The 21,150-nt window shown below is 48.7% G+C and overlaps 1 long non-coding RNA gene across 1 annotated transcript; it reads right to left on the bottom strand.

Annotated features, from left to right (window-relative positions):
* Positions 1-1,173: 1,173 nt before the first annotated feature.
* LOC117131573 lies at positions 1,174-9,945 on the bottom strand. Its single transcript, XR_004454694.1, has 2 exons — positions 9,186-9,945; positions 1,174-1,425 (listed from the first exon to the last, which is right to left on the bottom strand). It is a non-coding gene; the product is annotated as an uncharacterized LOC117131573 (long non-coding RNA).
* Between the last annotated feature and the right edge of the window lie 11,205 nt (positions 9,946-21,150).

Raw genomic sequence — 21,150 nt, 5'->3', positions numbered from 1 at the left:
AAAAATTAATTAAAATTCATGAAAACTCATGATAAATCCCAACTAAGAGATTCCCATAATCGGAATCCAATGAATCGACCCATATCATATGGATCCCGATCATGATCAGTCCGGCCAAGGCCATGGACATCACCCCTGAACCGGCCAGGGCCATGGTTCAGTGCTATCAAGTCTTAAGCGTATGCTCCCCTGGAGCCAAGTCCTCTCATGGACTAATAATGCCCATCAGATCCTAAGTCAATCAACCAACCACCCCACATGACTCAGAACTGATGAGTCTTCACACTTACCTAACCGGCCATGGAACCAAGTCCCAATGAACCCGATCAATCTTACCCTTACAACCGGTGCATCCTTTGATCAATCAGATCAGACACCTTGATCCATCACCTATGTATCAGGTCGTCCATCCTTGCCCAAGACCAGATGACACACGGCCTTCTCCTCATGCGGCCAATACCGATGTCCCACAACAGTTTCCGTTTACTCGGTTAACTGTCATGGATAACTACCTTGCTGAAAGGTCACGACTCTTCACCCCTAAATTATGATCATGTCCAATCATACCCATACATAGATCACCCTCTGATGGATCAGGCCGTGATCAACACAAACCCAGTTCCCATGTCCCGCCCCATATAGTATGGCCGATGCATTGCATCCGTCCATCACACCATATGGACGAGTTGTACCAACTATGATCCGGCCCCTTCCTCAACTACTAGATCCTTAGATCACATCACATTATATGTAGTTTCCAAGGGCGTGCCGTGCTTCGCCAGGACCAGTTCCACAGGAGACATAAACATAAACCGAATAGTAATTATAAACCGGTTATCTTATACATGATCTGATTAGATCATGTGCCTTCCCTTATCATGGACGTCCATGCTCCTCCAGTGCACGCCTATATCAATCCTTATCATATACTTCCAGTATTGAGAAGGTCCATTCATGGGTCGCACCAATCACCCTTTCCATGGAACTCCCATAAAACCACTTTCTACACTGCATCCATCTTTATGGCTGTATTGGCCTCTAGAAGTGGAGTCCGGCTTTCCCCCCTCTCTCCTAACCATTTGCGTGTGTCCCCAGGCTGTAGAAGAAGCCTAGGACGTGATCATGCATGATCAAACACCATCACAGGGTCGTGCATCACTTCCCCCTTCAGTGCCCATGAAACTGCCTTTCTACACACATCTGCCGTTGAGGCTGTCTCAACCATTGGAAGTGGGATCCGGCCTCCTATCTTCTCTCCAGGCTATTTGCGTGTGATATATGGATATAGAGGAAGAACAGGGCGTAGCAAACAATAATCAAAACTCACCAGAGGGTCGTTCTCAACTTCCCTCTTGATTGCCCTCCAAAACTGCCTCTTTGATGCCTTTGAATGCCTCTTGGTATTGGATAATTCAATCCGACCATCTCTCTTGTGGGAACCGAAATTCGCACTGTCGATTTCCGTTTAAATAAGGAAACTAGGAAAACCCTAATTTCCCAGAGGACCCGTATATCTGCTAATTACCACACGTCAAGCAATCAGAACACGAGAATAACAACGACAAAGTATAATAAATCGAGAAAGAGAGAAAAGAAGATCTTATTCCGAATTTGCGTATGAGCGTTTACAACAAGGTATAAGCCTGGGCTCGAGAGCTGTCGGCGAGATTCCTAGTTCTAGTAACCCTAAGACGGCTAAACCTAATTGAGTCGCAGCTCGAAATAACAAAAATGGAAAATTGCCTAAATTTCTCTAAGTGCTAAGTTTGCTCTGAAAAATTCTCTCCCCTTGCTCCTCGTCTAGGACTCCTTATATACTAGCTCCAAGGTCAGTTTACGCTTTTACTCTTCTGCCCTTAAGCCTTCATAGCATAAAAATGGAGATATTCCATTTTTCCCGATCTTCACAATTATCTTCAAAACTTCCGTATTTATCCGCGGAAACTTGACATTTATCCTTCCTCGTGGGCCAAGCGTGAACCATGCGGTGGTTCACGGGCTTTTGGTTAGGAAAAATCGTAGGATGGGCCTCGAGTCGTGTTTTAGGTCCCTTTGGGCCGTCTTCCGACTCGACACGTTTACTACGAGTTTTCCGCGGTTTCTAATCCGCGAAGTTTGATCGATGAATTAGAATAGCGGGAAACATGGACTGAGCTTGCTACGGTCTTCGGGAGATAGCATTCGAAGGTTTGACGAGAATGCAAGGACTGGTGCCGTATCGATGTTCGGAAAGGTTCAATCGCTACACAGCGACCGAACTTTGGCTCGAGCCTGGTCGCTACGTAGCGACCGAGCGAGACGAGTGCTCGGTCGCTACGTAGCGACCGAGCTTTAGCTCGAGCTCGGTCGCTACGTAGCGACCGAGCGGGACGATCGCTCGGTCGCTACGTAGCGACCGAGCGGGACAGACGCTCGGTCGCTACGTAGCGACCGAGTTTGGCTCAGGCTCAGTCGCTACGTAGCGACTACAAGCTCGGTCGCTACGTAGCGACCAAGCGGGACGGACGCTCGGTCGCTACGTAGCGACCGAGCTGTGTGCATGCTTGGTCGCCGCGTATCGATCGAGCTTGGCTTGTCCGCGGTCTGATTTCCATACTCGAGTTTGTCCGCGGCCGATTTGGATACATGTCCGTTGCCTTCGGACAATCGGTATTTAGTGGTTCGATTGAGATTTGGACGATATTTTACTGCAAGGCTCTTCGTAAAGATATCTTTACGAAGATTACTTTTCGTAAAAACGTTTATGCTGATTTTTACGGACTTTCAGACATTGATTCCGTCGTGACCGATTTTGACCCCAACAGTTTGCCCCCCAGCTCGTTAGAACCATGAGCTTCTAGCGTGAGGTTCTAGCGAGTGGCTTGGCAAGCTAGGTGAGTTAGGCGGAATTAATGGTTGAAAAGGTCTGTGGTAAGTGATCTTCTCGCTCTCCTAAAAGTAGAAAGCGCGATAAGATTGGGGCTGCGCCTTATGACGGCTGCCTACGTACCCTTGTTGAAGGGATCAAGCCTTTCGTAGTTCGTCTTGGAGTTAAGGTTCTTACGACTAGTTTTCCAGTAGGACCTTTATGGTCTAGTTTTTATGTAGCGGTTATAAGGCGTGTTGCTGCCGATGGCATTTTGTATGGGTGTAGATGGAAGACTACGAGTTGTCGTCTCGTAATCTAACTCTGTGTGAATTGCCATATCCATAATCTGTTTCGAGAGTATTCCGCAGTGTGTAAACTTGCGGGATTTTCTGAAGACGTTCGAACATTGGCAAAGAGACAAATTTTGGGATCTCATATCAGAGTGTTTGATACTATGCCTAGAGATGTTAGAGACCAGTGCGCTGGGTTTAGGGCAAGACCTAGGTTTACTTTCGGTTTAAGGATTGTGCGGTGACTGGCCGGCTATCGTTTTTCCTGTTGCGATTTCTTCCTGATTCGTATCGATTTAAAGTCCGCGATAGGTTCTCGGCTTATACGACTTGTTTGATACGAATCGAGCATCTCTCCGGAGACCGGAAGTGCTGGACCAAAATTTCGGATTTCTTTTATAGCGCTATTATCCTTGTGTCGGATGTAAGAGAGTCATCTTCGTGAGATGGCTATGTCTGTTTAGGACGTTGAGAGTTTGTTGTGATCAGCAACAAACTTAATGGTAAAAAATACCGTTTCGAGTCTTCGCGAAGAATATTTTTTGAGAAAATGTTAGTGCGTATGACTGTTTGGTCTTCCATGAAGGTATTTTTATCGAGGAAGGAAATTTCGTCGAAGAACTAATCTTCAGGCGTCTGCGACGTCTCGCGATGCTGAAGATTTGTTATTCTTTCGTATGCCACGTTTCGTGCTTGAAATGTTCGCGGGCTTGAAGATATTTCGCGATGTTGCAAGGGTTTAGTCTTAGCCATGCGTTTGAAAAACATTCTAGTTTGACTACGAATGTTCGCAGCCAAAATTGTTGTTCATGTTTGGATGCTAATAGTTTTATTTGCGATCGAGGAATTATGACTGAGGTGTCGTGTAAATTTGTCCATGGGAACAAGCGTTTTCCTTCGTAGTGCTTTGTGAAGTGTTGGCCTTCCGAGATGTATTTCGTGCATTTTTTAGGATGTTTCGTATAGCTCTAGAAACTTTGTTACAAATTTTTCCTTACATGCCGCGTATTATGGTTAAAACGTTGCGGGCTTAAAGTGAATTGTGGAGCGTATTGAACTTGGTCAATTTTCGAAAAGTTTAGATTTTCCGTTAACCGTTTGGTTGTTAGGACTTAGTTTCGTTACGAAGAATTTACCATATGATTTCCGACTGTGGGCTATACGATAATTTATCATATCATATCACCGATTTTACGAAGGTCGTAAATCAGTGATATGTATACATATGCCAAAGTAGCATTTTTTCTGCGGGTTTTACGAGAAACGTTCCCGCTGTGATTTTGATCTTAGGTGAAAGTTGCTTGGAGTTACTCATGGAGTATTACCGAAGTTTATTTCAATACGCTCTAGTCGCGGAACGTTTTTCATAGGTTTTTCGAGAGGATTCTCATGACACATTCGTTTCTTGAACGAATTGGTCAACCAGAGGTGGATCTAGCTAACCATCGGGAGGAAAGTGATCCTTTTAACGTGCACGATGCTACATATATTCTCGAGTTTTCTTTGTCGCAAATGTTTTCGATGCTTTTCCGTGACTTACTTGGTACAACGGAAACTGAAAGAAATGCTTTGGTGATTAAGATTTCTCGTAGAAATTTTTAAAACGAAACTGGCTTTCTGAAGCCGGAAAAGGCTTCAATACTTTGGCTACTCGTCGAGTTTCAGTTTGATATTGGTACAAGTTTTCTGTACGCATGATTGCGACAAGAAATGATGTATAGTTTTTGAGATTATGTTCATGATCGTCTGGATATGTTGCTAGCGTTTAGACGAATATTAAGATTGTCGTTTGCCTATTCTTGACGATTTGCAGATGTTTTTTGAAGTTTGGGAGTATACGAGTATAGTATACGTACCTACTCCCCCTTTTTTTTACGAAAGAAAACGGTTGAACCGATACTTTGAAGGGTTGTGTACGTTTCCTCTTCTGATGTTTGGAATGATCGATAATTCGGGGCGATTTATAGACGACGCTTGGACTGTGATTTGGTTGTTTCCACGTTGACGACTTGGGATATGTCGGTTCCGAGAAAATTGCCAGAAACGAATCGGTTTTAAGACGACGTTCATGTCTCTAACTTTTTCTCTCTTTAGGAAGCGAGCATGATATGCGTGGCGATCATTTCTCGACTTTCGGAGAGTTTAGATCGGTCTGCAAGATCTGGATGAACAATTATGGAACAATATACCGAGACAGGAAAAATCGCCTAAGACTTATTTCGCTAGACTATCCACCTAGGTTTTAAGTTCCCTAAAGTTCTACGGCAGTCTCTTAGGCGTTTCTATTTCTTAGTAATTTTCTACGAAATTCCAAGCCTGATTTCAAGTCGAGAATACCTTAGTTCTCTCGTAGATCTGGGTTAGCCTCTTCTCTGTTTTGCTTGCTCATTTGCCCTTACTCTTTTCGTGTCTGTCTGCTCATTTCGAATAGCAAGAATATTGATTCTTCCTGGATATCTATGCTTTCCTGGCCGCGTTTAGGCAGCTACCAATTTTCTCGATTTTTGTGATCCATGTTTCGATCTTAATATCATTGGATTTACGAAAATGAATGAGCATATCGTCGAAAAAATCGAGTTGTGAGAGGAAGGATTGGGAGATCGTGGAGAGAGGCGGATGGGCGAATTCTGATTCTCGGATTTTGCTCCATCGCTTCCCTTATCAGAGATTCTTTTTCTACGATTGTTGTTAGAATTTTGAAGGTTGTCGAAGGTTGCTTATTTTAGTTTTACGAAAGTTTTTCCGAAAAAAATAATAGCGATCGACTCGTTCGCAGGTTGGTCACTACGTAGCGACCGACCGAGTGGCTAGGTCGCTCGATACGTAGTGACCGACCGAGTGGCTTGGTTGCCCAATACGTAGCGACTGACAGAGTGGCTTGGTCGCTCAATACGTAGCGATCGACCGAGTGGCTAGGTCGCTCAATACGTAGAGACCGATCGAATGGCTAGGTCGCTCAATACGTAGCGACCGACCGAGTGTCTTGGTCGCTCAATACGTAGCGACCCACTGAGAGTCTTCGTCACTCAATACGTAGTGACCGAAGGAGTGTCTTGGTCGCTCAATACGTAGGGACCGATCGAGTGGCTAGGTCGCTCAATACGTAGCGACCGACCGAATGTCTTGGTCGCTCAATACGTAGCGACCGACTGAGAGTCTTCGTCACTCAATACGTAGTGACCGACGGAGTGTCTTGGTCGTTCAATACGTAGCGACCGATCGAGTGGCTAGGTCACTCAATACGTAGCGACCGACCGAATGTCTTGTCACTCAATACGTAGCGACCGACGGAGTGTCTTGGTCGCTCAATACATAGCGACCGACTGAGTGTCTTGGTCGCTCAATACGTAGCGACCGACTGAGAGTCATCACTCAATACATAGCGACCGACGGAGTGTCTTCCTCGCTCAATACGTAGCGACCGATCGAGTGGATAGGTCGCTCAATACGTAGCGACCGACCGAGTGTCTTGGTCGCTCAATACGTAGCGACCGACTGAGAGTCTTCGTCACTCAATACGTAGTGACCGACAGAGTGTCTTGGTCGCTCAATACGTAGCGACCGACGGAGTGTCTTGGTCGCTCAATACGTAGCGACCGACTGAGTGTCTTGGTCGCTTAATACGTAGCGACCGACTGAGAGTCATCACTCAATACATAGCGACCGACGGAGTGTCTTCCTCGCTCAATACGTAGCGACCGATCGAGTTGCTAGGTCACTCAATACGTAGCGACCGACCGAGTGTCTTGGTCGCTCAATACGTAGCGACCGACTGAGAGTCTTCGTCACTCAATACGTAGTGACCGACAGAGTGTCTTGGTCGCTCAATACGTAGCGACCGATGGAGTGTCTTGGTCGCTCAATACGTAGCGACCGACTGAGAGTCTTCGTCACTCAATACGTAGCGACCGACGGAATGGCTAGGTCGCTCAATACATAGTGAGTGACCGAGTGCCTTCGTCGCTCAATATGTAGCGACCGACCGATTGGCTTGGTCGCTCAATACGTAGCGAATGGTCAGACCAAGGCCGATCTACCCCCCAGTTTTATCCGTACTTCCACAGTTTGGTCGTTACTGCGCGGTTCTAGGCCTATCGAGTGGTGTTGCGAAGTCGAGTCTTTTCCCGCGAACTTTAGTGGTTCCGCGGGGATGGATTGCTCGAGTCCTTGCCGTTAAGGTTTCAACCTGTTTGGTCAACGTATTCACGAGCTTATCCTGTTCTTACGACCTTTTCTCATAGGTGGCGAACATCTTTTTAAACTCCTCGAGCGTCGCGGCGTTGGCTTGTGCGTTGGCCGCGGATACGTCCGCTGCTGGAGAATGGAGATCGGTGCCGCTGCCTCCGTTAAGAGGGGTTTGCACGTTATCTGCGTCGTTAGTTGACATGTCTGATTGAGAGTGTTGTGGCTTTTGCGGGTTAGATTGATCCGTAAGTGCCCCTCCTTCTAGCGCCAAACTGTGGGAACCGAAATTCGCACTGTCGATTTCCGTTTAAATAAGGAAACTAGGAAAACCCTAATTTCCCAGAGGACCCGGATATCTGCTAATTACCACACGTCAAGCAATCAGAACACGAGAATAACAACGACAAAGTATAATAAATCGAGAAAGAGAGAAAAGAAGATCTTATTCCGAATTTGCGTATGAGCGTTTACAACAAGGTATAAGCCTGGGCTCGAGAGCTGTCGCGAGATTCCTAGTTCTAGTAACCCTAAGACGGCTAAACCTAATTGAGCCGCAGCTCGAAATAACAAAAACGGAAAATTGCCTAAATTTCTCTAAGTGCTAAGTTTGCTCTGAAAAGTTCTCTCCCCTTGCTCCTCGCCTAGGACTCCTTATATACTAGCTCCAAGGTCGGTTTACGCTTTTACTCTTCTGCCCTTAAGCCGTCATAGCATAAAAATGGAGATATTCCATTTTTCCCGATCTTCACAATTATCTTCAAAACTTCCGTATTTATCCGCGGAAACTTGACATTTATCCTTCCTCGTGGGCCAAGCGTGAACCATGCTGTGGTTCACGGGCTTTTGGTTAGGAAAAATCGTAGGATGGGCCTCGAGTCGTGTTTTAGGTCCCTTTGGGCCGTCTTCCGACTCGACACGTTTACTACGAGTTTTCCACGATTTCTAATCCGCGAAGTTTGATCGATGAATTAGAATAGCGGGAAACATGGACTGAGCTTGCTACGGTCTTCGGGAGATAGCATTCGAAGGTTTGACGAGAATGCAAGGACTGGTGTCGTATCGATGTTCGGAAAGGTTCAATCGCTACACAGCGACCGAAATTTGGCTCGAGCCCGGTCGCTACGTAGCGACCGAGCGAGACGAGTGCTCGGTCGCTACGTAGCAACCGAGCTTTGGCTCGAGCTCGGTCGCTACGTAGCGACCGAGCGGGACGATCGCTCGGTCGCTACGTAGCGACCGAGCTTTGGCTCGAGCTCGGTCGCTACGTAGCGACCGAGCGGGACGATCGCTCGGTCGCTACGTAGCGACCGAGCTTGGCTGAGCTCGGTCGCTACGTAGCGACCGAGGGGACGATCGCTCGGTCGCTACGTAGCGACCGAGCTTTGGCTCGAGCTCGGTCGCTACGTAGCGACCGAGCGGGACGATCGCTCGGTCGCTACGTAGCGACCGAGCGGGACAGACGCTCGGTCGCTACGTAGCGACCGAGTTTGGCTCAGGCTCAGTCGCTACGTAGCGACTGAGCGAGACGGACGCTTGGTCGCTACGTAGCGACCGAGCGGGACTCCCGCTCGGTCGCTACGTAGCGACCGAGCTGTGTGCATGCTTGGTCGCCGCGTATCGATCGAGCTTGGCTTGTCCGCGGTCTGATTTCCATACTCGAGTTTGTCCGCGGCCGATTTGGATACATGTCCGTTGCCTTCGGACAATCGGTATTTAGTGGTTCGATTGAGATATGGACGATATTTTACTGCAAGGCTCTTCGTAAAGATATCTTTACGAAGATTACTTTTCGTAAAAACGTTTATGCTGATTTTTACGGACTTTCAGACATTGATTCCGTCGTGACCGATTTTGACCCCAACATCTCTGTTTTTCTCTGGTTTTCTTTATGTTTCAGGATTTAGGAGGAATCCCTGGCATGCCTGAGAAGGCACGGACTTGCCTGCCTTTTATAGAAGAAGGGGTGGTTACATCTTAACCATTGCATCCCTTCGGTATCAATTCTGGCCATTGATTTAATCAATGGTACAAATTGCACCCTTTCGCCAATGGCAGTTACCAGACGTTCTGGTAACTGCCAAACCACTCCTGGACATGTCCAAAACAATCCCACACGGACTGCCCATGCCCCTGGCTCAATCCCAAGAGCCCACCACCCCATCGGCACACACGGGTCACCCACATGGCCCGGCCACTGTCCAGACCCGGCCCAACTGCCCGAGACCAGAACACTCAGTCCAGCTGAGTTGAGCTGATCCCCAGCTGATCCAGCTGAGTGAGCTAGACCATCCAGCTCAGGGAGCTGACCTACACTTCAGTGAGCTACACCGAGCTGCACTACACTTCACCTAGCTGGTCGAGCTTGCTTACTGCATTGCCCAACTGTTATACACTGTCTCCAGCTTGCTTCCTTTATATTCTTCAATCCTTTTAAGTCCCTTGGTCTATTTCCAGAACTAGACTTAGTTTTCCCATGATCCATTCTGATCACTCACTTCATCGAGCTTCACCCGGATCTCGTCCAGCTACCAGCTCGCTTGTCCAGATCCTTTGAGCTTGCCTCTGCCTTATTTTGGTTAAGTTCCCGCTACCTGATTCCCTTAACCACGTTCTGGACCATGACACGCTTGTCTTTAGGTCATGTGATCTGACTAGTGCGTCTCCTCGCACTAAGGCATGTCCGGACGATCCTATCCAGAATCGGGGATGCTACAGCGGCTCCACTCAATTTCTCACTAAAGAAAGCAACTGGCCGGCCTCCTTGGGTCAGTACGGCTCCTATTCCTGTCCCTGAAGCATCATACATCTCAAAAGGTTTATCAAAATCAGGAAGAGTTAGGACCGGTGCATGTGTCAAACTATATTTAAGCCTGTTGAAACTCTCCTCTTGGGCAGGACCCCAAGTAAAGGATACGTTCTTCTTGATCACGGAGGTCATTGGGGCGGCAATGGTACTGAAATCCTTCACGAATCGTCGATAGAAACTAGCCAGTCCATGGAAGCTGCGGACATGTCCGATCGTGGTCGGGGTCGGCCAGTCTACGTAGCGACCGAGCCTTGGCTCGAGCTCGGTCGCTGTGTAGCGACCGAGCAGGACAGACGCTCGGTCGCTACATAGCGACCGAGCTTTGGCTTGGACTTGGTTGCTATGTAGCGATCGAATAGCGTGCATGCGCAGTAGTTTTGCAATGATCGAGCTCGAGTTGTCCATTCTGAGCTTTCAAGGATACTTCTTCGTAAAAAACTTCGTATTGGTTATTTTTTACGAATATCGTATTTTTCTTTTACTATCTTCTCGGAAATACGATTTCCGAGGATTTTTGGGTGTTAATTTCGTCGTGACCGTTTTTGACCCCAACAGTTAGCCCCCCAGCCCGTTAGGACCACACATCGTAGGGTCCTAGCGTGCGGTTAGGCATGTTTGGCAAGTTAGGCGTGTTGGATGGAATTAAAATCCGAAAGTCCGAGCTTGAATAGTAAATTCTCATGCCTATAAGAAGGGAGGTAACTTCTTCACATTTTTTTTCACTTTCTTGTTCTCTTCCAAGATTTCTCTTTAAGAAAAACTTTCTTTCTTTCTCTCCATCCTTTCCCTCTGTTTTCCAAACGAGAAAGTATAAAATGTCGAGCAAGAAAAAGATTGCGAGAAAAGGGTCTTCATCAGCGAGTGCTCATGAAGAGCTCGTTGTTCCGAAGATGGAGTTTGTGCCTCGCTCGGTAGATCCCGCCGAGAATGAGGCATGGTGGGTTGCGCATTACGGTTCGATGACTCCTCCCAAAGAGAAGTCGTTTCCGGTACTGACCCATCGTGCGATCGAGGAAGGGTCACAGAGCAGGAGAACCGGCGAGTTTCTCGAGATCATGCGATCATTCCATCGTATTCCGAGTACGGTGGAGTTCCGGGTTCCTCGTCGAGGCGAACGCGCTGATAACCCCCCGGAGGGTTACTTTACTTGCTACGAAGTATTCGTAGTGTGTTTTCGCTTGTGGTTCCTGATTCCTGAAATCGTTGTCCGAGTATTGGATCGTTTCGAGGTGGAAATAAACCCGCTGAATCCTCTTGCCATTCAGCACCTTATTGGAATCCTGATCCTGAGCTATGAGCATGGTCTTTCCCTTTCCGTTGATCACTTTGAAGCGCTTTTGAGGCTACAGCTTGTCAAGGATAAGGAAAAGTATAGGCTGGTCCCTCGGAGCTTCATGTCAGTGGTTAAGAGGTTCAGCTCCAACTTCAACTCGTGGAAGAAATTTTTCTTCTTTGTTCGTATAGATGCTGCATCTGTCGAAGAGAGTTGTATCCAACTACTCCGGAGGTTGCCAAACGATCGTCCCTTCATCAACCCGCTGGCTCTGTTTCCCGAGGATATCATTGAAGTGAGGGACCTTCTTAGGAATGGTCCGTTTTTCTGGACTTTGTTCACGCCGAAACGAGTTCGGAAGGCGCTAAGGTTTGTATGCCCCGACCCTATGGAAGCGGGGAATGACTCCGAGCCCGATGATCAGAGTCCTGATGCTGCCCCCGCTGCTGCGACGCGGTGGAACTCTTCAAAGGGGAAGGATATCGATCTTGGCGACATAGAGTTTTCGATGGATGATTCTGTGCTTCCGGGATGGGATCCAGACCTTGCTTATGGCGATGGAAGCGGTTCTAGCGAGGTTCCTATCCCGGATTTCGACGATTTCTTTGCTGGTTTACCCCCGAGCTTCGATGCTCCTCCACCAACGAATGAAACAGGAAGGCCGAAGGTTGTCGCGGAAGGGTCTCGTTTTATCAACGGGGTATGATTTTTTCGAAAATATCTATGATTGCCTAGGTATTTCTTTTTCTGCTTATAATTTTCCGCCTTACGGACTGCCCGCGCATGATCAGGAGTAAGTTGTGCTTCTCGCTCCAGCATCTCGCCTTGCACGCGAGCGAGATCTCTTTCCGCTTTCTCCGCTTTAAAACGATAGACCATAGCTTCCCTATGGCTCGCTTCAATCGTCGAGGTGATGAAGATCCGTGCCTCTCTGTTCCAGGTTGAGTATGGGAACCTCAAGAATGCCTTCACCTCGGTGGGTGATTTCCGTGAGTGCCGTGGTTCAGTCGGAAGTCTTTTGAGGACGCAAGCCGATGATTATGTGTTCGAGAAGGAAATGAGCTTGATGAAGAGCGGCATGAACGAACGTGCCCACGCTGAGGCGCTCATTCCCTCAATCGATGAGCGGATCCAAGGGTTCTGGGATTCCATCCCGGTTTCCCCTGATACCGAGGAGGTTCCAACCGGGTTTCCCGATGGTGGCGAGGAAGTGGATCGTCCCGCAGATGCGTTCGGTGCTTCGTTGTCCGGGGACTTTGATTTTGGACTATGAGAGGTGGAGTGGTTAAAGAAAGATGCTTGTCTTTCCGTTTTATATTTGTGGCCGAGTGTGGCCTTTATTTCGAGAGATTGTACAGGCCCGTTTTGGCCGTTTTTATTGCTTATGTGGACAGGCTGTTGGCGGCTTTGAATCCCTTACCGCTTTACGCGGCTTTATATATATATGATGGATGTTTTATTTTGAGTTTTCCCTGAGTAGGTTAGAAGTAAATATGAGTTGTCATCTCATTTTTAATTCCGATGAGACGTTCAATCTGTTGGTTCGTTCGTGATTTTCGTAGAAAATTATTTATCTTTTCGATTTTCGGGAACATTGAGATGTGAACGGAGAGACATGGTTTAGGATCTCGTATCTTTTAGATATCATGTCTGGAGATGTTTGAGACCAGAGCGTTGGGTTTAGGGCAAGACCTAGGTTTACTTTCGGTTAAGGTTTGTGCGGTGACTAGCCGGCTATCGTTTTTCCTGACTCGTACTGATTTAAAGTCCGCAATAAGTTCTCGGCTTATATGACTTGTATGGTACGAATCGAGCATCTTCTCAGAGGCAATTTTTAAGCCAACTTGGAGTGCTAAACCAAAATTTCAGATTTTTGTTGTAGCGCGCTTTTGTCCTTGTTTTGGACGTTTTGGAGATCAACAGAGTGATCGAATTGCGTTTGTTTAAGACGGCTGGCATGTTCGTCGGGGCCAATCGACGAACTGGGTGTAAGTTTTTTGGTGGTCGCGTTCGGACAATTTTTTCGTATTATCTTCGAATTTTAACTTTGCGACGTCTCGCAGTTGTTTCGAGGATTATACGTGCGTCTTTGTGTGTTTGAAAGATGATAATTTTACGATTTTGGGCTGGATGAGGCCGCAGTCGAGAGTCTTAACGTTTCTAGGTGTGTCCTGAAAGTTTTTGCGTTTAACTGAAGCATAGAACGATTTCGATAAAAAGGGAGCGACATAGATTGTAGTAAGAGTTTTTGAAGTTTCTAAAAACTCGATTACAATAATGATGATTTTTCTAAGTGGGAGTATACGAGTATACGCACCCACTCCCCCCCCCCCCATTTTTAGAGAGGGGGATAGCTGAACTCATCTTTTGACGAGCTGCCTACATACCCCTTTCGAGGATCAAGCCATCTCGTAGTTCTGTTTCATGCCGCGAGCGTTTTTACTCAGCGGTAGACGTCGCGCTGTCCGCCTTGACCGTGTTGATCGTGGCTGGCTCAACGCTATTTTCCGGATGTTGCGGTTGAGTTGTAGCATCGGCTTCGGACTCGTGTTGAGTTTCGACGTCCGATGCGTTTGCGTCAGCAGACGATTTTAATTCATCTTTCCTTGGGGCGTTTGTGGCCAAAGATCGATCCATCTTCGTGTGTTTGCGATTCGCCGCAGAACTCGTGATTTGTCTTAACTTGTGCTCTGCGAGGAAGCATAGCCACGACTGTTTTTGGCATCCCCAGATAGCCGCGACTCCGCTTGGGGTCGATACTTCGCCTGAAAAAACCCGTGAGCGGTTTTGGCGTTGGAATTACTTCTCCGAGTTTGATGCTCATCCGCTTGAGAGTGTCGCGGAAGATTACGTTGACCGTGCTTCCCGTGTCGACGAGTACCCTTCGGACTTCTAAGTCTCGTATGACGAGATCTATGACGAGCGGGTCGCAGTGAGGTTGATCGATGCCGCCGGCTTCCTCCTTTGTGAAGGTGATCGAGCAATTTTGGCCATCTCGGGGAGGAGACCATGTAGGCCAATTTGCACTCGACTCTGCGTTCCGTTGGTAAGCCTTGATGGCTGAAACAGTATCACTGCAGTATTGTGATCCTCCGATGATCATGTTGACTCTGCGACGATTGTTATCATTCCCCTTGTCTTTCGGCCTCCTACCGTGTTTATCCCCAGGCTGGTTTCGTTGAGGGGACTTTTCAGCGGGCGGATTTCTATCCGTCTTTGGAGGGCGATCAGAGTCGAGGATGAGATCCTTGATGCTGGTTACTTCTGAGAGCTCTCCAGCGAGTAGCTTCGCGGCCAGCCTTGCTCCCAAGACTTTGCAGTTGGTCGTGGAGTGTCCTCGGGACTGGTGGAACTCGCAGAAGGTGTTTTCGTCACACCCTTGATTGCGGGTCCACGTGTTGCCCGTGGTTCCGCCTTGATCTGAATTGATCGCATAATTATACGCCCCTTGGAGATCTTCCCCCTCGTGGTGGACGGATTTGTCGTTACGAGAGTTCTTCTTTCTCGCTTTCGGATCCATGTCCTTCGAGGAAGGTCTTGCCGCCTTATGTTTTTGCGATAAGACTTTAGTTTCTTCCTCGACTATGATGTAGTCCGTTGCTTTGTGGAGGGCGTCCTGGATCGTTCGTGGTTTGTCGAGGGTTATCCACTTTCTGAATTTTGACTTGTACCAGAGCGTCTTTCTCAGCGCGTCAATGGCCACTTTGTCGCTTATCCCGCTGACCCCGGACATTATCAGCTTGAACCGACTGATTGTGGGAACCGAAATTCGCACTGTCGATTTCCGTTTAAATAAGGAAACTAAGAAAACCCTAGTTTCCCAGAGGACCCGGATATCTGTTAATTACCACACGTCAAGCAATCAGAACACGAGAATAACAACGATAAAGATAAGAAATCGTAAAGAGAGCAAAGTAGATCTTATTCCGAATCTGCGTATGAGCGTTACAACAAGGTATAAGCCTGGGCTCGAGAGCTGTCGGCGAGATTCCTAGTTCTAGCAACCTTAAGACGGCTAAACCTAATTGAGTCGCAGCTCGAAATAACAAAAACGGAAAGTTGCCTAAATCACTCTAAGTGCTAAGTTTTCTCTCAAAAAAGTTCTCCCTGGTGCTCCTCGCCTAGGACTCCTTATATACTAGCTCCAAGGTCGGTTTACGCTTTTACTCTTCTGCCCTTAAGCCGTCATAGCATAAAAATGGAGATATTCCATTTTTCCCGATCTTCACAATTATCTTCAAAACTTCCGTATTTATCCGCGGAAACTTGACATTTATCCTTCCTCGTGGGCCAAGCGCGAACCATGCTGTGGTTCACGGGCTTTTGGTTAGAAAAATCGTAGGATGGGCCTCGAGTCGTGTTTTAGGTCCCTTTGGGCCGTCTTCCGACTCGACACGTTTACTACGAGTTTTCCGCGGTTTCTAATCCGCGAAGTTTGATCGATGAATTAGAATAGCGGGAAACATGGACTGAGCTTGCTACGGTCTTCGGGAGATAGCATTCGAAGGTTTGACGAGAATGCAAGGACTGGTGTCGTATCGATGTTCGGAAAGGTTCAATCGCTACACAGCGACCGAACTTTGGCTCGAGCCCGGTCGCTATGTAGCGACCGAGCGAAACGAGTGCTCGGTCGCTACGTAGCGACGAGCTTCGGCTTGAGCTCGGTCGCTACGTAGCGACCGAGCGGGACGATCGCTCGGTCGCTACGTAGCGACCGAGCTTTGGCTCGAGCTCGGTCGCTACGTAGCGACCGAGCGGGACGATCGCTCGGTCGCTACGTAGCGACCGAGCTTTGGCTCGAGCTCGGTCGCTACGTAGCGACCGAGCGGGACGATCGTCGGTCGCTACGTAGCGACCGCGCTTGGCTGAGCTCGGTCGCTACGTAGCGACCGAGCGGGACGATCGCTACGTAGCGACCGACCGGGACAATCGCTCGGTCGCTACGTAGCGACCGAGCGGGACGATCGCTCGGTCGCTACGTAGCGACCGAGCTTTGGCTCGAGCTCGGTCGCTACGTAGCGACCGAGCGGGACGATCGCTCGGTCGCTACGTAGCGACCGAGCTTGGCTGAGCTCGGTCGCTACGTAGCGACCGAGCGGGACGATCGCTCGGTCGCTACGTAGCGACCGAGCTTTGGCTCGAGCTCGGTCGCTACGTAGCGACCGAGCGGGACGATCGCTCGGTCGCTACGTAGCGACCGAGCTTGGCTCGAGCTCGGTCGCTACGTAGCGACCGAGCGGACGATCGTTCGGTCGCTACGTAGCGACCGAGCGGGACGGACGTTCGGTCGCTGCGTAACGACCTGTTTCGAGCTTTCGTCGGACATCTCGATTCTTTCTTCCGCCAAGCTTTTTCGTAAGGAAGAATCTATTTCGAAAAGTACTCTTCGGAGAAACTCTTATTTTCTTCTTCGGACGTTTTGAATGTTAAATTTGTCGTAACCGTTTTTGACCCCAACAGTTAGCCCCCCAGCCCGTTAGAGTTGTGACTCTAGCGGGCGGATAGATGACTTTGACAAGGTTAAGTGTATTGGACGAAATTTACAGTTAAAACTCCGCGGAAAAAAGTTGTCGAGGCGACATTCCGAACCCATACTTCTATAAGTAGTGAGCTCTTGTCATTCATTTTCTTCACACCTTTCCTTCTTCATTTTCTTCAAAAACCTCTCTAGTTTCATAACTTTCCTTTCAACATGTCTTCCTCCCAAGGGGATAAGAAGGATTCCGACGTCGAGATGGGTGAGGCCACTTCTCCGGCTCTGGTTTCAACTTCTCCGGCAGAAGTGCCGGCTTGTGTTGCCGGTCATCTTTCTTTCCGAGAAAAACTAGTTCGTCGCCAAGCCGAGAAAGAATTGGCTCAGACTGGCTCCGAGTTTCCGTCTTCCTCCGCGCATGTCGTTGCCCCGTGTCATGGGACCGACGTCGCGGCTCCTCTCCCGCAAGTCCTACCTGCGGGATCTTCCACGACTCCGATCCTCGTCGAGGACAAAGAGAAGGCCGCTGACTCTATGCCTCCGCCTCCAGCCAGAAAAGAAATCGTTCTGGCATTGCGTGCTCCTAGCGCTGTCCAGGCTACTCAGCCTAAGAGTCGGAAGAGGAAACTGGCCAAGAGCGGTGACGGGGAGACTTCGCAGCGAGGTGGGTCGAGCCTAGCATCGGGACTTCGCGGAAAGGTTTGTTTCTTGTTTGAATTCTCGATCGTCTTTCGTGCATTCTTTTCACGGACTTAGTCTTAAGAATTTTTACCGTTCGCAGTTCATATCGTTGATCGATGGGATGATCAGCGAATGTGGTTCTGAGACCAGTCGTCTTTCCGGGGAGTTGGTGGAGCTTCAGGGCAGATGGTCCGAAACCGAGGCTATGTTGACGGCTGTCGAGGACTCTCACTCTGCGAAAGTGTCGAAGCTCGAGGTTGCGATAGGAGAGCTTGAGAGGGACCTCGGGAAGACGGCGAGTTCCTTGCTTAAGGAAAAGAAGGCCAGGAAGGCCAAATCCTCGGAGGTGCGTCGACTCCAGCGTCAGGTCGAGAGTGACGCTGGACTAGCGCGCCGCGGGATCCAAGAGGCTACGGATGCCCTTCGCGCGGAGTTTCAGGCTCGCTTGGCGAAGATTTCTGCTTCCCTAGGTTCCCTCGAGTGTATCCGGAGCAGGGATTTCGCTTTGGCGACGATTGAGGGCGGGATGGCCGTGGTTCGGTCGTTCCAAAGTGAGACTCCCCCGACCTTGGAGGCCGAAGAGGCCCGACTGTCCGGCTGCAAGGGAGATATGGCGGCCGAGGATGGCGATTTCGGTCTCATCCTGGCCGACCTAAAATCCGCTTGCTTCCTTCCGACGTGTTCAGAAGACCCAGAGGGGAAAGATCCGATGGTCGGAGAGAACGGAAGCGACGCGGCTCCAGGCTCGGACGAGGCGGCGGGTGAAGAGGGGGCGTAAGTTCTGAGGGTGACTTGGGTTAGATCTCTTGCGAGAGATTTGTTTTTTTTTTTTTATGTCTTTATGTTTCGGCCTTGAATGGCCTTGTTTGTATTTCGGGACTGGCCGTGTGTGGCTTTGAATCCCTGCCGCTCCGCGGCTTTATGGTATGATAATCGGATAACGTTTTTTATGAATTTGTGAATAGTGGGGAGGAAGGTGATGAGTTGTCGTCTCATATCCTTCTTCGATTGTGAAATGTTTTATTCGAGACCTGTTTCGAGACTTCTTCCGCGAGATGTGAACTCTGCGGGGGTGCTGAAGGTATCGAACGTAAACATAGAGGCGTGGTTTAAGAATCTCTTATCTTTCGATATCATGCCTTTGAGATGTTAGAGATCAGTGCGCTGGGTTTAGGGCAAGACCTAGGTTTACTTTCGGTTTAAGGATTGTGCGGTGACTAACCGGCTATCGTTTTTCCTGTCGCGATTTCTTCCTGATTCGTATCGATGTAAAGTCCGCGAAAAGTTCTCGGCTTATACGACTTGTTTGATACGAATCGAGCATCTCTCCGGAGACCGGAAGTGCTAGACCAAAATTTCGGATTTCTTTTATAGCGCTATTATCCTTGTGTCGGATGTAAGAGAGTCATCTCCATGAGATGGCTATGTCTGTTTAGGACGTTTGTGAGTTCGATGTGATCAGCATCGGACTTGGTGGCGTGTGCCGTTGTTTTGATTAATTTGCGCAAAATAAATGTTAATGTGTGAATATATGTGTCTTTTTGCGGAGATTTCGTTTGCTCGGAAGCAACCAACTTTGAGGCATCTTTTGCGACGTCTCGCGATGCTAAAGGTTTGATTCTCCCAAGCGGCCGACTAATTTCCGAAGACCTCGTTGCGATTTCGCGGGTGAGGATGTTTTGATAAGTCGAAAACACCAAAAGTGCGGTAAGAAGTTTTTCGATTTTGTGGGAGTATACGAGTATACGTACCCACTCCCCCCCTTTTTAATGAGGGGGGACAGCTGAATTTGCCTTTCGGCAAACTGCCTACGTACTCCTTGCGGAGATCAAGCCGTCTCGTAGTTCAGTGATTGCGAGTTGGTTTGTTTAGTGATAGTATTTTTTGAGATGCATCGCATTCCAGGTTCTAGGGATTTTTATGCCCTGCATGTTGGCTATTTCGTAAGAACCTGGTCGGACGACTTTTTCGATTTTATAGGGACCTTCCCAGTTTGCTCCGAGTTTTCCCGCGTTTCGTTCAGCGGTGTTTTGGAAAACTTTGCGAAGGACCAGATCTCCCTGATTGAACCTACGATTCCGTACGTTGGAGTTATAGTATCTCGCAGCGGCGTGCTGGTAGTTTTGAATTCGGATGAGCGCTCGATCCCGGCGTTCGTTAATGAGGTCGAGATCGTCCAAGAGCATAGCATTGTTGAGTTCCTCTCGTTCGGGCAAGAACCTTCTTCGAACACCGGGAAATTCTACTTCCGCGGGAATCATGCACTCCGTGCCGTATACCAAGGCGAAGGGAGTTTCTCCCGTTGCTCGCCTTGGGGTGGTACGGTGAGACCAGAGGACTCCCTCGAGTTCGTCGGCCCATCTACCTTTTTTGGCCTCCAAGCGTTTCTTCAGTCCGTCGAGAATGGTCTTGTTGATTGTTTCAGCCTGTCCGTTGCACTGCGGATATCTGGGAGTTGACTTGTTGAGTCGTATCTTCCACTTTTCGCAGAATGCCTCGAATCGGGTGGAAATGAATTGAGACCCGTTATCGGTTACGATTTCGTAAGGAACTCCATGCCTACAGATGATGTTTCTCCATACGAAATTCTCGACTTGGACGTCTTTTATACTGCGTACGAGTCCGCCTCTACCCATTTTGAGAAGAAATCGGTAAGGACTAAAAGGAAACGCTTTTGCTTTGAGTTATGCAGAGGTCCGACAATATCCATGGCCCAGCGCATAAAGGGATAAGGCGATGTGATGGAGGAAAGAACTTCGGCCGGTTGTCGGATAGTTGGCGCATGCCTTTGGCATTTTTCGCATTTTCGTGCGAATTTTTCGCAATCTCCGATCATTGTTGGCCAATAGTATCCGTGGCGTTTGATTTTCACGGCTAGTGATCTTCCGCCGGAATGGTTGCCGCATGAGCCGGAATGTATTTCCTCCATTACTTTCCTCGCCTTTTCTCCTTCCAGGCACGTCAGGAGCGGTCCGGAGAATCTCCACTTGTAGATTTCGCCGTCCACTGTTACGTAGCGTGCGGCCTGTGTTCGGATCTTGCGAGCTGACCATTTTTCGGCGGGCAGTTGCCCGTCGATAATGTAGTCTCGAATCGTCTGAAGCCATGGGGTATCACAACCGTAATCGGATTGCTCCGATGGTGGTGGTATCGTAATCTCTTCTTCCTCGTCGTCTTGACCCTCTATGAGATTGACAACGACTGGCGGTCCGATACTCGGATGTTCGATGAATTCGACCGGAATTACCCTTTTGAGTCCTGGATCGGAACTTGATGCTAAGGCCGCGAGGGCGTCCGCCTGGACATTCTCGGAACGGGGGATCCGGGTAAGGGCGAAACAGTCGAAGTCTTGAGCTAGACCTTGGACCAGTTTGAGGTACGCGTCCATCCGTTCGTCTCTGGCTTCATATTCTCCGCTGAATTGACTGGCCACTAACTGGGAGTCGCAGTAAGCGTGGAGATTACGTATTTTTAAGCCGTGAGCCAAACGTAGACCTGCGATCAATGCTTCGTATTCGGCCTCGTTGTTTGAGGCATGGAATTCCAGTCTGAACGATTGTTCCAGGATCTCGCTCGTTGGAGATGTGAGACGGA

Source organism: Brassica rapa, unplaced genomic scaffold (genome assembly GCF_000309985.2).
Source record: "Brassica rapa cultivar Chiifu-401-42 unplaced genomic scaffold, CAAS_Brap_v3.01 Scaffold1056, whole genome shotgun sequence".
Classification (NCBI taxonomy): Eukaryota; Viridiplantae; Streptophyta; class Magnoliopsida; order Brassicales; family Brassicaceae; genus Brassica; species Brassica rapa.
Note: the sequence above shows the minus strand (reverse complement) of the source record. Positions and strands in the feature narration are given on the sequence as shown.